General features: G+C 40.7%; 1 pseudogene; it reads right to left on the bottom strand.

Moving 5' to 3' along the window:
* LOC127456745 (sec1 family domain-containing protein 2-like) overlaps window positions 1-17,145 on the bottom strand; it is a 319,933-nt pseudogene that overhangs the window by 256,326 nt on the left and 46,462 nt on the right.

Below are 17,145 nucleotides of genomic sequence, written 5' to 3'. Positions count from 1 at the left end.
AAAGTATTTTTATGCCCCAAAAAGGCACTGGCCTTCATACAAACTATGGGTGAGTAAACCATTGGACGTTTCTTATGTGAGTGGACTGACTCGCTGTTTAGTATCTCGGCTGTCTGGGGAAGTTGGGTGCCATTTTTTGTTTCTTTCTGCGTTGGCTCCGCCTGGTGGCTTGAGTTTGTTTTGTGACATGACACTCCAAGAAACTTTTGCATTGACGGAAGATCGCTGTTACACTGAAGTTCCCGGCTAGATTGAGAGTGGACACTATGGATGACTGCAAAATATCTACATGCTCACATAAAGGACGTCTTTTATAGTTGACAGACTGAGTAAGTCATGGTGTATTTTTTTTAAGCGGCCTCCAAGTGAATTTGACTCGCTCAATACACACTTGATCATCCGAGGAACCGGGATGCCTGTTTTGTTTCTTTATGTGCTGGCTCCGCCTAGCTGCTGGAGTTTGTTTTGTTGAATAATACTCCTTCGGGTCAGCTGTGGATGAATCTGATTGTTCTTTGTGCTTACGCCTCCTGTTGGCTGGAGTTTGTTTTTGTGGAGTATTTTGAAGGGACATTAGAATGATTACGTCATCTGCTGCACACATAACAGCTGGCTCACTGAACACTTGTCTGTCTGTCTGAGGAAACTGAACAGCTTTATATCAGCTGGAATTTGTTTTGTGGAGGAACACACCTTCAAGACAGTTCTGTGAATGAATCTACATGTTCTTTGTGTTTATTCTGCCTGTTGGCTGGAGTCTGTTTTACAAAGTATATTCTGTTATGTAATTTTGCCTCACAAAATTTGTGCAGACGCACCAGACTTGAGCAATCCGACAGCAAAGTCGTCGCAGGGACTCTCATAGGTGTACATGGACCTTTTGAGTTTAGAGGGACTGACGCCGGTTGGCACTGTCGTGTGTGGGGTTAATGCGCACGTTTTTCTTTTTTCTGTTTGTTTTGTTCGGGGGGAAGTTCAGGGTTTGATTGTTGCATTAATGGGGAATGTGGTCTGTATAATCTTGCTTTTGACACACAATTTTTTTTTTTTATTATATCAATATGTCAATTGTTAACATGAGTGGATTATCTCTCTCCACATGGAATGTGAATGGGTTGGGGCACCCCATAAAAAGAAGGAAGCTTTTCTTAAGCGTAAAATATATGATATAGTGTTTCTTCAAGAAACACATCTCTCCCCGCAGGAAGCTTAAAAATGTGGGAAGATATGGGGTGGACATGTTTTTTTAGTGCTGGCTCAAGTAAGAGCAGGGGGGTCATTATACTGATAAGTAATCATCTACTATTCAAATTCCTCAAACAGATTAAAGATAAAATAGGAAGAGTCATTATTATTTTAGCAGACATTCAGGGGCAAAGGTTGATTTTGGCTAATATTTACGCACCTAATGCTGATGATCAGGGCTTTTTTATAGAAGGGATGTTGCAAGCCGCTGGCACCCCTCATGATATAATATTGGGAGGAGACTTTAATCTTTTGATGGACTCAGTCCTTGATCGTAGTGAAGCAAAAGTGTGCAAGCCCCCTAGAGCAACATTGATGCTTCACAGAATGTGTAAAAATCTTGGTCTTGCAGATATCTGGCGACTTTTGAACCCATCTGGTAGGGACTAAAACATTTTTTCATCAGTTCATAAGATTTGTTCTAGAAAAGATTAGTTTTTTTATATCTCAATCCCTCATTTCATCTGTTGTCGACTGCTTAATTGGAAACATCTTAGTCTCAGATCACACCCTGGTGAGTTTAGAGATGTTGCCACATATGGAGAAGAAGAAATCATATAGTTGGCGCTTTAATGTATCCCTTTTGCAAAATCCTGATTTCCAACAAATGTTAAAGACTGAAATCAATGTTTATATGGAGACCAACTGGTCCTCAGTATCCTCTGTGGGCGTGGCTTGGGAGGCACTTAAGGTGGTTCTTAGGGGCTGGATCATACAATATGCCTCATTCACAAAAAAATCCAAAGCACGCGAACTCGTGGAGTTGGAAGAGAATATTAAAAGTGCAGAGGCAGAGCTGATGCGCCAAATATCGTCTGATGGCCTCAGAGAATTGACCCAATTGAAATACAGATATAATACTATTTTGTCATGGAAAGTGGAGTTTTGGTTATTCAGGGCAAGACAGTCATACTTTGAGTTGGGGGACAAAGCAGGGAAGCTCTGGCTAGATATATAAAACAGAGAGAGTTTTTTTCTACCATTCCCTCATGGAGAAATATTTACCTCAGCCATTGATATTAATAATGCTTTTAAAGAATTAAATCTTGATCTTTATAGTTCCACGTAGAAAATTTGTGGAACCTTTAGAACTCAAAAAAATTCTCTTGATTCTGAAATAACCTTGGAGGAGCTTGATGAGGTAATTAAGGCCTTGCCTACAGGCAAGTCTCCGGGGCCAGATGGTTTTGCTGCTGAATTTTTTAGATTTTATGCTGCAGAACTGGCTCCACTTTTGTTAGAAGTATATACGGAATCATTAAAAGATGGAAAGCTTCCGCCAACCATGACGCAAGCCCGGATCAGTCTGATTCTTAAAAAGTACAAAGATGCAAGCAAGTGTAAGAGTTACTGTCCAATTTCCCTGATCCAGCTAGATGTAAAAATATTGTCCAAATTTGGCTAATCGATTAAGTAAAGTTATGACATCTCTTATACATATAGATCAGGTGGGGTTTATTCGGGGTCGTAGCTCTTCTGACAACATTAGGCATTTCATCAATATCATGTGGTCAGTGGTGAATGATCAGACTCCGGTCACTGCCATCTCACTTGATGCCGAAAAGGCGTTTGATATGGTAGAATGGGATCATCTTTTTAAGATTTTGGAAATATATGGGTTTGGGAGTACATTTATTGGTTGGATTAAGTTACTTTATAGACACCCTGTAGCGGCGGTACAAACAAATTGATTAATTTCAAATTATTTTACTCTGGATAGGGGCACTCGGCAGGGTTGCCTTCTTTCTCCATTATTGTTCTGTCTTGCCCTGGAACCATTAGCAGCCGCGATAAGAAAGGAGGATGATTTTCCAGGGGTGGTGGCGGGAGGTATGGTGCATAAGCTTTTGCTTTACGCAGATTATATTTTATTATTCGTCTCTGACCCTACTAGATCTATGCCTTTTTTAAATTTTTTATCGAATTATTAATTCCTTTTCTAAGCTTTCAGGATAAAAAGTCAATTGGTCTAAATCTGAAGCTTTGGCTTTGACAGTGTACTGCCCAGTAACGGCTTTCCAGCCGGGTGCTTTCCAGTGGCCCAAGCAGGGCATTAATTATTTGGGTATTTTATTCCCAGCAAAATTGTGTGATTTAGTTAGAGTAAATTTTGACCCCTTAATAAAACGGTTTTCGAGCGATGTGGACAAGTGGGCTTCATTGCATTTATCTATGATCGGGAAAGTTCATGTTATTAAAATGAACTGTATTCCAAAATTCAATTACTTGCTGCAGTCTCTCCCTATAGATGTCCCCCTCTCTTATTTCAAGCAATTTGATAGCATTGCGAAGTCCCTCATTTGGAATGGTAAGCATCCCAAATTACATTTCAATAAGTTACATAGGCCGATTGAAAAGGTGGGCTAGGCCTACCCAAGAATTTATTTTATTGTTATGCATTTGGTCTCAGACATTTGGCTCATTGGTCACTTCCACCTGAGAGAGCCCCTCCCTGGTTCTGTATAGAACAGGAAGTTCTTGCCCCTATTTCACCATTGCAGAGCCTTTCTATCAAATTAATTGGAGAAGTTACATCCCGTTATCTCACATTTGAACTCGGTATGGACAAAAGTGTCCAGAGTGTTTAATTCAGACATTTATTTAAATGTTGCCTCGAGCATATGGCTGAACCCCAAATTATGCATCAGCAAGTCCCCTTTTTGCTGGTCAGAATGGATTGGGAGGGGGGTTACTACACTATATGAGAGTATACCTATATGAGAGTGGAGTGTTGAGATCCTTTCAAAATTTGGTTCAACTTTTTGGGATTCCCAGATCTCAGTTCTATAAGTATTTACAGTTGCACCACCTGCTTTGTACTGTTTTTGGGAGTGGTTTACACCCCCCTAAAGTGGCAGATACTCTGGGAGTGGTGATTACTGCTTTTGGAAAAGGTCATGAGGCATCAGTGAATTACACCCTGTTAATTCAGAGTCTGGGGGATGGAACTTCAGCTTCTCTTAAGAGATTATGGGGGAAAGATCTAAACTTGGTATTGGAGGAGAGAGTGTGGGGTAGGATTCTAAAAAACATCAAATCTGCATCTAGAGATGCAAGGGTTCGCCTTATGCAATTTAAGATTTTACAAAGAGTCTATTGGACCCCCTCTAGATTGCATAGGCTTGGTCTTAAAGACACACCCACCTGCTGGCGATGTCAATCAGAAGATGGAGACACAACCCATGTCTTTTGGGGATGTGTTAAGATTCAAGAGTTCTGGTTGAGGATTCAGAGTTTTATGTGTGAGGTTTTGGCCAAAACAAATTTTTCAAATTTTAAACTGCCCCAGACTCTGTATCTTAGGAGATGGGGCAGTCATTAATTTGGAGAATAAGCACGTGAAAAACTGGGTCCTAACTAGTATTATGATTGCCAGACAGATTATGAGTTGGAAGTCAGCTGGAGCGCTCCCATTTTAGGAGTGGTGTTCAGAGGTGGCCAGAGTGGCAGCTCTTGAGGAGGGGATATCCAGAAGACTGGGGAGTCTAGACCTGTTTGGGGAGAAATGTGGCAAATATTTGTCTTTTTTGGAGGGCTCTCGGGGAGGGAGAGTGAAGAGAGGTGTAGGGGATGTGTGTGATTAATTTATTATTTATTTTATTTTTATTAATATATATATATATATAGGGATAAATATTGATTCTGTATATATACACTATACATAAAGTTTTGAAACACTTGACTGAAATGTTTCTCATGATCTTAAAAATCTTTTGATCTGAAGGCGTATGCTTAAATGTTTGAAATTAGTTTTCTAGACAAACATATAACTGTGCCACTGTATTAATTTATTTCATTATAAAACAAAAATGTAATAAAAAAAAAAAAAAGTTTTTGAAATTGATGACTTGGACCAAATAATAAAGAAAAGCAGCCAATAAGTGCCCAACATAGATGAGAACTCCTTCAATACTGTTTAAAAAGCATCCCAGGGTGATACCTCATGAAGTTGGTTGAGAAAATGTCAAGAAGTGATATTAGGGAGGCCAGCAGGGGGTGCTCACCTTGCAGTCTGTGTGGTTCCTAATGCCCCAGTATAGTGACAGGGACACTATACAGTAACAAAAGCACTGTATTTCAGATGAGATGTTAAACTGAGGTCCTGACTCTGTGGTCATAAAAAAATCCCAGGGCACTTCTCGTAAAGAGTAGGGGTATAATCCTGGTGTCCTGGCCAAATTCCCCCCACTGGCCCCTATCTATATCTATCATGGCCTCCTAATAATCTCCATCCCTGAATTGGCTTCATCACTCTCCTCTCCACCAATAGCTAGTGTGTGGTGGGTGTTCTGGTGCACTATGGCTGCTGTTGCATCATCCAGGTGGATGCTGAACACTGGTGGTGGTTGAGAAGATTCCCCCTATACTATGTAAAGCACTTTGAGTGCCTAGAAAAGCGCTATATAAATGTAAGGAAAAATAAAATTCTAATAGATGAATCAATAAAAATTTTAATCGCAAAAACAAACAAAAATTATATTTGTAATTTTTTCATTTGCAAATCTCATTTTATTTATTTGTGAATTCATTTAATTTTAGTGAAACTCCTTACATTTATTTGTGGATCTTATTTAATTTATTTATGAACCAACTTTCCAATTGTACATCTCTTTCCTTTTGTATGTTAATATGCAACAATTCTATCTCCATAACATCCTTAGTTACAATAAAACTGTTGAACTAAACTAACTTAACTGGTGAAAACTTACACAAAAACTGATTCATTTTTGAATGTTTAGTTTCTTTCTAAAAAAAAGAAACTAAGGCTACGTCCACATTAATCTGGGAACAAAAAGAAAAAAACTGCATTTTCGTTTTCGAAATGCTCTCCGTCCACACTGCCGTTATCACATATTTTCCAAAAGTTCTTTGTCCATACTGAAAATTACAACAATGCTTAAATCCCCATGGAGAAAAAAAACAAAAACTTAAGAAGCGTGACCCTGCATCATTTCAATGTACATTCTGAAACGCAATTGTCCTTGAGTTTCGCTGCCAGACAGCAGTTCCAAGTAAACTTCCTGTTGCCTTTGAAGGAATGCAATGTGAAGGTTGTACAAAGTAACATTTATCTTTAACAATGCCATCAAAGTGGGCAGCAGGCACAACAACGGCGCTACAACATGGGCCGCCATCTTGATTGTTTTGGGTTGAATGGATCACATGACTGCATCACATGACAACAAATATGTCATCGTTTTCAAATATTTCCATTTTCCCTGCCCACTCTACAATGCGAGGACAGCATTTTCAGACTTATTCACTTGGGAAAGCGTTTTCAAAAAGCTTTGTTTTCGCTGAACAAAAACGCGGTCTCAGTGTGGGCAGAAGGCCAAAACTTAGCGAAATTAATGCGTTTTCAAACAAAAATGTATTAGTGTGGACGTGGCCTAAAACAGGTGTAAAACTGTTAAACTAAAACTGTTGAACCCATTAATAAAAAAATATTTAAAACTGTTAAATTAAAGCTGATAATCTCTTTAAAACTGGTGAAAAAATTTTACCCTAAAACTGAACTACCTAAAACTGACACAACAGACTGTACATGTGTTCCAAACCTTTAGTTTTTCCTCATAATTCTGTCACCCTACTCCTAAAATCCCTCTAACACACTACAGCTGTTTATGCTGATTATTGTTATTGTGTGCGTGTCTGTGTGTATTTAAGAGCTTGGTGAACTTCTTACATGCCAGTGAGTATTTTCACCACTCATTTCAGATTCTATTGCTGAAATTATGAGCAGCAGAACACCTCTAGAACATGTGTGTGTGAGCATATGATCCCACGTGTGGTTCATATTTACTCAGCGGCCAAATGGGCAATCTACACAGCAGTAGTGTTGCTTGCTGTCTGTTGGGTGTGCTGTGGGTCTTTGACTCAAAACTACTAAATATCGCTCTCCATCTCGCTCACTTTATCATCTTTTCTTCTCTCTTTCTATTGTTCACTACGCTTGTCATGGCCATTGATGTAAAAAAAAAAAAAAAATAATACGTTTTAGAATACACAGCTTTCTCTTGGATTTTTATACAGTATTATGTATAATCACAATCACAAAGACACAAACAATGTAAGTAAAGCTCCAGAACACATTAAATAAAACTAAAATATGACTACAGTTCAGGCTGTTAACATTGCGTACATATTCAATAAATTATGTTACCGTGTGTTTGGGGGTTAATGAGCCTTTACTAATTAAACATAAATTAGTTGCATCTCAGATACATATGGATTTCTGCTCGTTGTAGTATATCAATAATCCTGTAGTGTTCTGTGAGTGTAGGTAAGACTGTTGAAGGTAATTACTGGCGTTTTCTTAAATGTTATGTACATTGTTTGTGTGGCTATCAGCTTTAAAAGTGGAAGTGAGAATGGGCATGGTCTTACCCAGACTCATTTTGATTGGCAGGTTCTCTTTGCTGGCTGCATCCACCAGTTGTCTCCTCACCTCCATCACTGCCTCTTTTTGCTTAGCAACCAACATTGTCTCCCATAAAAAATGAGCTGGGGCAGACCTGTGGAAAACAGGCAAGTGAGCCGGGGGTCAGCCTCTGTCACTGATAAACAGAATAAATGTAAATGCAAGGAGCCAAGAATTTGTCAGTTAAAACCAAATAAATGACACATTTGTATGATTATCTATAATACTCATAATAATAAATGTCCAACATAACAGTGATTTAGAAACAAGTCACTAATCCAGACTAGTGCCCAACCGATTTGTTGGTCAGCCGATATTATAAAATAATCTTATATAATTATAAGATATTTGTCCAGCAGAGCATGCTCCGACTCCACTGTTTACAGAGCTGAGCTGATGGTGGTTCTGGTGACAGTACGGAGTTAAGCGGTGTCTTCACGGTAAGTTGCTAACTAGTTTGTGAAATACATATTGGAAAGTTAATAAATAATGACCCCATCATGTTACCTTTTCAGTATAACTAATATAACGTTAACCCTGTTCCTGACAACCATGTCACTCATGTTTATTACATATGTTTGCTATGTTAGCCAGCTATAGTTTGTCAGAGCATCTTTTTGCAGCTCAGCAGACAACAGTGCGGTGGTGGATTGTGTCTGTTGAGTGTTGATTTCACGCTACATTGTTACCTAGTTGGTGAGACGTAATAAAATAAAGAGTAAATAAAGTCCGTCTTTTGCTCTCCGTGACAACAAGCTTATAGCTAACTAGCTAATCACGTAGCTACTTTCATTGCTTTTCAGCTGATTGGAAGCTAATGTGTAAACATGTATTCACCAAACTCTTTTGTTCAGGATTCGCAGTTTGGTACCCCCTTCAGCCAAACAATTCCAGTCGTTGCATTTACAAAATGTAATATTTTAAAGTATGGTTTTCCACCGTTGAAAGTTCCCCCTGAACTTGTATAGCAGAATACGGTGTAACACCACTGCCGCTGTTTATCTCTTGACTCGACAGGTGTAAATGCTTCTTGTTTTACAACCTGTCCCTAATTGACTGACAGTATTAAAACAGTCAGCATTTGACTGATACTAAACAGTACTACTGATGTTTATTTAGCTATTTATTTTATTTTTATTTATTCTTTATTTAAATGGTCAGCAACTGACTGATATTGAAAGTACAGTACTGATGTTTATTTAACTATTTATAGTATTTTAATTTATTCTTTATTTAAATGGTCAGCAACTGACTGATACTGAACATACAGTACTGATGTTTATTTAGCTATTTATTGTATTTTAATTTATTCTTTATTTAAATGGTCAGCAACTGACTAATACTGAACATACTGTACTGATGTTTATTTAGCTATTTATTTAATTTTTATTCATTCTTTATTTAAATGGTAAGCAACTGACTGATACTGAGCAAACAGTACTGATGTTTATTTAGCTACAATTTTAATTTATTCTTTATTTAAATGTTCAGCAACTGACTGATACTGAACATACAGTACTGATGATTATTTAGCTATTTATTGTATTTTTATTTATTCTTTATTTAAATGGTCAGCAACTGACTGATACTGAACGTACAGTACCAATGTTTACTTAGCAATATTTTTAATTTATTCTTTATTTAAATGGTAAGCAACTGACTGGTACTGAACATACAGTACTGATGTTTATTTAGCTATTTATTATATTTTTATTTATTTATTTTCTCAGTGTTTATTTCTAGAATTTGTTGACAGTGTATAATAATAATGTCAAATATTATTTGATAAAAATATTTGTTTAAGAAAGCAACCTTCTGAGTACCTTTGCAGTCATATCAGTGCAAAATTGGTGCACAATCCACATAGAAAATGTCTGTTTTCATTCCAGCTCAAAAATTAGCTATATCTAAAATTGGTATCGGTATCGGTCTCAAAAATCCCATATCAGTCGGGCTCTAATCCAGACACAATGAAATATGTTTCAACTAACACAAACATATTGTTTCACAACTACACACACACACACACACACACAAAGGGTGAGAGGTGGTTGTGATTATTTGTCTCTGTGGGGCGGCAAAAAATTATATAGCCAAAAGAACAAGAACAACTTTCAAATGATCTCTCCTAGAATGTACCACTGCTGCTAGACCACAATGACCTCCATCAAGAACATAATAAAATGAAACCAAGAAAACAAACCAAAAGCCAATTTGTTTATATTAATATGAAATAGGTTTACTGATTAACTAAATGTAGAGGCAACAAACAGCTCAACTCACTCTATGAACACTATTTTCAAGAAATCCATGTCTACTAAAATAAATATAAAATCTTTTTTAGATGGCCATGGTTGGTGGAATTGGTTTGATTGCACATATTAGGGCTTGTTCACTCCAGATACTTTCTTTTGCCCCCTATTTTTTAATTGTTGGTTTATGTAAACATGCTAGACAGACATCTTAAATGTTAAAACCTTGCATTAACATACTTTTTTTCAGTGATCGTATCAGTCATTTTGTACTTGACCACATTAAATGACAGATGTAATTGCACCCAAGTCATTCTTGAATTGCACGAATTCAGTCATTCATTGTTAAAGTGCTGTGATGCGGTTTCTTGCCTTTTTCTGTTAATTTTGCCATTCCAGTATGAAAATCACAACAGACCCTGCCATCTTGCAATCTTGTCACCTGAACAATATCTCCTGAATTATTCCATTGGAATCGCAAGACATTCACGTGAAACCAGGCTTCACTCGCGTATTTCAGATGAGAAACACATTTAACACTTACAAAGTGCAGAACATGAGATGAATATCATAAAATTTGCTTTGGCGACCCAAATTTTAGCATCGGCGGCCGCTAAAAATATTTTTATAAAGCAAAAATCCTGACTGTCAAAGTGATGGAAAGCATTTGAATTCTCCAATGTTTTTAAAATTCCTTAAAAGATGGAGAATTTTCAGTTACCACAGCCTCTTATGTACAGTTGTGTGCAAACGTTTGCATACCCTTGGAGAATTGGTAATATATATACCATTTTTAAAGAAAACATGAGTGAGAAGGCAAAACACATTTCCTTTATTTCTTATGGGATTCATATTCAACTGTAGGTTATAACAGAATGGCACAATCATAAAACAAAACATGGCAACAAAGAAAAAAATGAAATGACCCCTGTTCAAAAGTCTGCATACCCTTAGTTCTTAATACTGTGTATTGCCCCCTTTAGCATCAATGACAGTGTGCAGTCTTTTGAAATAGTTGTCTATGAGGCCCCAAATTCTTGCAGGTGGTATAGCTGTCCATTCGTCTTGGCAAAATGCCTCCAGGTCATGCAAAGTCTTTGGTCGTCTTGCATGAACCGCACATTTGAGATCTCCCCAGAGTGGCTCGATGATATTAAGGTCAGGAGACTGTGATGGCCACTCCAGAACTTTCACCTTTTTCTGCTGTAAACACTGGAGGGTCAACTTGGCCTTGTGCTTAGGGTCATTGTCATGCTGGAAAGTCCAAGAGCGTCCCATGCGCAGCTTTCGTGCAGAAGAATGCAAATTGTCTGCCAGTATTTTCTGATAACATGCTGCATTCATCTTGCCATCAATTTTCACAAGATTCCCTGTGCCTTTAGAGCTCACACCCCCCCAAAACATCAGTGAACCACCACCATGCTTCACAGTGGGGATGGTATTCTTTTCACTATAGGCCTTGTTGACCCCTCTCTAAACATAGCGCTTATGGTTGTGACCATAAAGCTCTATTTTGGTCTCGTCACTCCAAATTACAGTGTGCCAGAAGCTGTGAGGCGTGTCAAGGTGTTGTCGGGCATATTGTAACCGGGCTTTTGTGTGGCATTGGCGCAGTAAAGGCTTCTTTCTGGCAACTCGACCATGCAGCTCATTTTTGTTCAAGTATCGGCGTATTGCGCTCCTTGAAACAACCACACCATCTTTTTCCAGAGCAGCCTGTATTTCTCCTGAGGTTACCTGTGTGTTTTTCTTTGTATCCCGAACAATTCTTATGACAGGTGGGGCCTCAAATCTTTCTTGGTCTACCTGACCTTGGCTTGGTATCAAGAGATCCCTGAATTTTCCACTTCTTAATAAGTGATTGAACAGTACTGACTGGCATTTTCAAGGCTTTGGATATTTTTTTATATCCTTTTCCATCTTTATAAAGTTCCATTACCTTGTTACGCAGGTGTTCTGCTCCCCATGGCTCAGTATCTAGCCTGATCAGTGCATCCATGTGAGAGCTAACAAACTCATTGACTATTTATACACAGACACTAATTTCAATTTAAAAAGCCACAGGTGTGGGAAATTAACTTTAATTGCCATTTAAACCTGTGTGTGTCAGCTTGTGTGTCTGTAACAAGGCCAAACATTCAAGGGTATGTAAACTTTTGATCCGGACCATTTGGGTGATTTCTGTTATCATTATGATTTAAAAAGGAGCCAAACAACTATGTGATAATAAATGGCTTCATATGATCACTATCCTTAAATAAAAGACAGTTTTTTTGCATGATCAGTCATATTTTCAAAATCAATGCCAAAATTTCACAATTTCTGCCAGGGTATGCAAACTTTTGAGCACAACTGTAATATGTAAGTAGCGTTTTCCATTTTGCGTGGGTAGCTTTGATCAGATCTCTATCCGATCACAGTGGAGACGCATTTGACTGCAAGGTGTAAATGGAAAAAGAATATCCCGATACTATCCAGATATGAAACGCATGTTATTCAAGGTGTAAATGGGGCCTTTGACCATAGCAGTGCGTCTCTCTGCTTTGTCAGCATTTCACGTCATGAGTGCCACAGTTTGTGTCTGTCAGAGCGAGACAAAGGGACCCAAAAGTAGAGGAACATTTCAAAGGATTTATTCACAATAAATGTCAACATAAACTATGCTGGAAAAGTATAAGAATCCCAGCACCAGCTGCAATAGTGGGGGGAGAAATATGAGCACCAGTCCGTATAAGGGCTTCTCTGGCGGCTTTCCAGGTGTGTCAGCACCTCTGCAAAAATGCATGTACGGCCGGGACCTGAATGTTGGGCTCTTGAGCGGTGAACAGAGGGGGCTGGTAGACGAGGCTACACTGGAAAGGCAATAACCCGGTAGATGATGGCTGCAAGGAGTTGTGGGCGTACTCTACCCAGACTAAATTATCGCTCCGAGAAGACGAGTTACGGGAGGCCATACAGCGAAGGGTCTTTTCCAGTTCCTGATTAGTCCACTCCTCTTGCCCATTAGTCTGGGGGTGGAACCCAGAGGACAAACTCACTGTAGCCCCCAGCTGTTGACAGAATTCTGCCCAAAAATGTGACACAAACTGGGGGCCTCTGTCAGAAACCATATCAGCCGGTAGGCCATGTATGCGGAAGACGTGGTTAATGACTACTACCGGTGTCTCCCTCACGGAGGGGAATGAAATGAGCTGCCTTTGAGAACCAGTCCACTACAGTCAAAATGACTGTGTTGCCATGGGAGGGGGGAAGACCAGTTATGATATCCATGGCTATGTGGGGTCTCGAAAGGACTGACAGCGGTTTGAGGAGCCCAGCCGGGGGGGTTACAGGAGGTCTTGTTTGTCGCACAGATGGGGCAAGCAGCAATGAACTGCATACCTCCCGCACAAGCGATGGCCACCAGAAATGCTGTTTAATGAGCATCTGGGTGCAGGTCACCCCTGGATGGCAAGCGACATCTCGACTTTGAAACATCGAGAAAGTAAATCGGGCTTGACGTACTTGGAGCCCGGGCAATATGAAAGAGTGAAATTAAACAGGTGAAAAATAGTGCCCAGCGAGCCTGTCTAGAGTTGAGGTGTTTTGCACTACGAATATACTCTAGGTTCTTGTGATCAGTCCAGACCACGAAAGGTACCCCCAAACCCTCTAACCAGTGATGCCACTAGCCCAGGGCCAACCAGACAGCCAGAAATTCTTGGTTATCGACGTCGTAGTTCCATTTAGCTGGTGTTAAGTGGTACGAAATGATGAACCACAGGAACGGAACCGACTGTGCATGAAAAGAGCACTTTTCCGCCTTGACAAACAGCCGATTCTCTAGCAGCCACTGAAGCACCTGCCTGACATGTTGCACATGGTCCTAGATATTCTGGGAGAAAATCAGAATATCGTCAAGATAAACAAACACAAAACGATCTACCATGTCTCTAAGCACGTCATTTATGAGCCCCTGGAAGACGGCGGGGGCATTGACCAATCCGAAAGGCATAACCAAATATTCAAAGTACCCCTATGGGTGTTAAAGGCCATCTTCCACTCATCCCCCTTCCTGATTTGGATAAGGTGATAAGCACTGCATGAGTCCAACTTCGTAAAGACGGATGCTCCCTGCAAGAGTTAGAAGGCTGAGGATATCAACGGCAAAGGATAGCTTATTTTCACTGTGATCTCATTCAGCCCTCGATAATCTATGCAGGGTCTAAGCAAGCCATCCTTCTTCTGCCAGATAATCATTGATATACCTGTTCTCGGGGGCCGAGAGCAAATACAGCCATCCCTGAAGTGGAGAGGTGCCAGGAAGCAGTTCAATCGAACAGTCATACAGGTAATGAGGAGGGAAGGTCGAAGCATGGGACCGGCTGAACACCGCCCTCAAGTCATGGTATGTCAATGGCACTCTGGATAAATGCGCCAGTTCATCCTGCAACAAAACACAAGACTGGACAAGGGAGACAGCAGAATTAAGACAGTGTGATGAACAGTAAGAACTCCGTGCAAGAACAGTGTTGGTTGTCCAATCTATGTGTGGGTTGTGCGCTACCAACCAAGGATGCCCCAAAACTACCGGGGTCGATGGGGATTTTATCAGATAAAAGGACAGTTGTTCGGAATGATTACCGGAGACGAGGGTGACTGGCTTAGTGGACTGAGTGATGACTGACAGCGGCATGCCACTGAGGGTGTGGGCGGTGATGGGTTCGTCCAACTGGACCCTGGGAAGCCGCCATTTGGAAGCCTTCTAGTAGACCCATAATGCAGCCGGGCCGGGAGAAGTGTACGAAGTCCGGGGGCTTTGTCCAGAGGTGTTGCACTTGCCAGTAACCCCCTTCCTACTGAAGAGTGGTGTCTTTTATCAGGGCAGGTAGCAGAGAAGTGGAAGCAAAGTCCTTCACAAGTTGTCGCTGCTTCTCCTTACATGACATCGTGGTTCTCCCGACTTGCATAGGCTCAGTGTCGTGGCAAGATTCTGGTGACCTGGCCGTAGTAGTGGGCCAAAGGGAATGGTCAACCGCTCGAGGTGGTGGAGAGCAGTGTCAATGGTGGTTACGGTGTAGGGCCAAGCGTTGATCAACTCAGATTGCCAGCAGGTCCAGCAAGTTGTCAAAATGTGAGGGCAGATCTAAAGGATAGATCTTATCCTGGACATCATCGGAAAGCCATCACAAAAACCGGTCCCACAAGGCATGGTCGTTCTACAAGCAGGAAGCAGCCAGGGTGCGAATCTCGATCGCATAATCTGTGACGCGTCAATCTCCTTGGGACAGTCTGGATAAAAACCTCCCTGTCTCCCCGCCTCCCGACCATGAGCCACGCAGTCAAACACTCGGCAGAGTTCAGAGGAAAAGGCTTCAAAAGCAAAGGAACAGTTCAAAGGATTTATTCACAATAAATGTCAACATAAACTGTGCTGACGAAGCATAAGATTCCCAGCACCAGTTGCAGTTGCTGGGGGAGAAATACGAGTCAGTGCGCACTGTGGCCGGGCAGAGATGAGGAATCCTTCACTGGTGATTTGTGGGCGGCGAGAACAGGCGTACAACAAGCTGTAAGGCAACCACACTCCCGACATGAGGGCAGCACAACAAGCAACCAAACAGATACACGAGACATCACCAACTAGACAAAGAGAGAAAGGTTAGTCGCTTGACATCACACAATAATCTAGCCAAGACAGTGCGAACACACAGGGATTAAGTAGGGAGTGAATTAGAGTAGAACAGGTGTTGATAGCATGCTAATCAGCAGCATGATCAGCATTTCCCTGGAAACAATCAATGTTCCCATGGAAACACTGATCGTGCATGCCGGCGTCGCCTGCAAGACATGAAGGAGAGAGAATGACAGAAAAAAACAGAATAAACTGGCAAACTCACCGGAGCCGTGACAGTGTCACTACATTTGACTGCAATGTGTAAATGCAATCCAGGTAAAGAACATCCAAATACTATCTGTATATGAAATGCATGTTAATGCTTGGTGTAAATGGGGCCTTGACCATTGCAATGTGTCTCTTTGTTTTGTCAGCATTTCACGTCATGTGTGCCACAGTTTTTGTCAGTACATTTGACTGCAAGGTGTAAATGCAATCCAGATAAAGAATATACAGATACTATGCTGTATGAAACACATGTCAATGCAAGGTGTAAATGGGTTTTTGACCATTGCAATGCATTACTCTGATTTGTCAGCATTTCACATCATAAATGCCACAGTTTGCGTCACTACATTTGACTGCAAGGTGTAAATGCAGTCCAGCTAAAGAATATCCAGATACTATCTGTTTAAGAAACGCATGTTAATGCAAGGTGTAAATGTGGCCTTTGACAACGGTAATGCATCTCTCTGTTTTGTCAGTATTTCACGTCATGAGTGCCACAGCTTTTGTCACTACAGTTGACTGCAAGGTGTAAATGATAAAAAGAATATCCCGATACTATCTAGATATGAAACACATGTCAATGCAAGTGTAACAGTGGCCAGTTGATAGATAGCTGTGCAATGTGTATAAACCTCACTCTCCTGACCTCAAGAGGTGCACTAGTGACTGACGCTAGAGGATGTAGCCTTTAGCCTCCTTGTTAGCGCACTTGCCTCCCATACTAGAGATGCTGGTTCGAGTCCCGTACGGAGCAGGTAGAACAGGAGTGTCACAATGGTGCTGTAACCCGGATGGGAGTGAGGTTTAGGGGGGTGAGTGTAACGGTGGCCAGCTGACAGATAGCTGTGCAATGTGTATAAACCTCACTCTCCTGACCTCAAGAGGTGTTAGTGACTGACACTAGAGGCTGTAGCCTTTAGCCTCCTTGTTAGCGCACCCACCTCCCATGCAGGAGTTGCCGGTTCGAGTCCCGTACAGAGCAGGTAGAACAGGAGCGTCACACAAGGTGTAAATAGGGCTTTGACAATTGCAATGCATCTCTCTGTTTAGTCTGCATTCCATGTCATGAGTGCCACAGACTGTGTCTCTACAATTGACTGCAATGTGTAAATACAGTCCAGCTAAAGAATATCCGGATACTATCTAGATATGAAACGTATGTCAATGCAAGGTGTAAATGGGACTTTGACAATTGCATTGCATCTCTCTGTTTTGTCAGTATTCCACGTCATGAGTGCCACAGTTTGTGTCACTACATTTGACTGCAATGTGTAAATGCAATCCAGCTAAAGAATATCCAAATACTATCTGGATATGAAACACATGTTAATGCAAGGTCTAAA

Source organism: Myxocyprinus asiaticus, chromosome 19 (assembly GCF_019703515.2).
Source record: "Myxocyprinus asiaticus isolate MX2 ecotype Aquarium Trade chromosome 19, UBuf_Myxa_2, whole genome shotgun sequence".
NCBI lineage: Eukaryota > Metazoa > Chordata > Actinopteri > Cypriniformes > Catostomidae > Myxocyprinus > Myxocyprinus asiaticus.
The sequence above is the reverse complement of the archived record's forward strand: the minus strand, read 5'-3'. Positions and strand labels throughout refer to the sequence as shown.